The sequence below is a fragment of the Balaenoptera ricei genome, chromosome 20, assembly GCF_028023285.1.
Source record: "Balaenoptera ricei isolate mBalRic1 chromosome 20, mBalRic1.hap2, whole genome shotgun sequence".
Lineage (NCBI taxonomy): Eukaryota > Metazoa > Chordata > Mammalia > Artiodactyla > Balaenopteridae > Balaenoptera > Balaenoptera ricei.
In genome coordinates this window covers 51387925-51389218 of record NC_082658.1, presented here as the reverse complement: position 1 = coordinate 51389218, position 1294 = coordinate 51387925, and the positions used below count along the sequence as shown (strand labels likewise).

At 38.4% G+C, this 1294-nt stretch overlaps 1 non-coding gene across 1 annotated transcript; it reads right to left on the bottom strand.

The window, feature by feature from the left end:
• Positions 1 to 203: 203 nt before the first annotated feature.
• TRNAL-CAA (transfer RNA leucine (anticodon CAA)) lies at positions 204 to 276 on the bottom strand. Its single transcript has one exon. It is a non-coding gene; the product is annotated as a tRNA-Leu (tRNA).
• Positions 277 to 1294: the final 1018 nt, after the last annotated feature.

The window sequence follows — 1294 nt, the reverse complement described above, 5'->3', positions numbered from 1 at the left end:
ACTTGAAAAAATTTAAACATAGCACAGGAATGATTGATTCCTTGAAAGTTAGAAAGAATTTTTTCATGAAACTATCTGTGCATAGCACTTTTTTGAGTAGTTCTTTGACAAGGACCTCAATTTCTCCTGTGATCATTGGTGTTTTAGGTTTTTTTGATTTTGTTTTGTTTTTTGGCTGTGCTGCACGGCTTGTGGGATCTTAGTTCCCTGACCAGGGATTGAACCTGTGCCCTTGGCAATGAAAGCATGGAGTCCTAACCACTGGACCATCAGGGAACTCCCACTATTTTAGGTTTTCATCTTTTCCTAGAGTCTTTTTTTCTTTTGGTAAATAATACTTTTCTCTCTTCATCAGATTTTCAAAATTTTGACATAGAATTATATAGAGTAGACTCATATTTAAAATAAATCTTAGGGGCTTCCCTGGTGGCACAGTGGTTGGGAATCTGCCTGCCAATGCGGGGGACACGGGTTCGAGCCCTGGTCCAGAAGGATGCCACATGCCGCGGAACAACTGGGCCCGTGTGCCACAGCTGCTGAGCCTGCGCTCTAGAGCCTGTGAGCCACAGCTACCAAGCCCGTGTGCTGCAGCTACTGAAGCCCGTGCGCCTAGAGTCCATGCTCCGCAGCAAGAGAAGCCACCGCAATGAGAAGCTGGTGCACCGCAACTAAGGGTGGCCCCCGCTCGCCGCAACTAGAGAAAGCCCACGCACAGCAACAAAAACCCAACACAGCCAAAAATAAAATAAATAAATTTGAAAATAATAAAATAAATCTTAGCTGGGATTTTGATTGGGATTTCATCAAATGTATACCTAAAATTTGGAAGAATTGATATCTTAATTTTAGCCTTCCAATCTATTAAAAATGGTACATATCTCTATACATATTTGTATCTTCTTTAACTTCTCTCAGTAGTTTTCAGTTAGAAGAAATTACATATCTTTCATTAGATTTCATCCTCCATATGGTGTTTTTGATGCTGTTATAAAGGCTGTTTTTGTTTTGCAATTGCTTAATGTGAGTATACAGAAATAGAATTGATTTGTGTATATTGACCTTGTATTTTATGATCTGCATTTATTAGTTCATTCATTTAGCTAATTCATGTATTAGCTCTAATAGGGCTTTTTTGGGTAGATTCCATAGTGTTTTCTACATGCACAATCATGTCATCTGCAAATAATAACAGTTTTACTTCTTCTGTCTAATCATTATGCCTTGTTTCCACTATTAGGAGAAAATAGTTCACCATTAAGTACAATGTCAGCTGAAGTTTGTTTTAGATTTATTT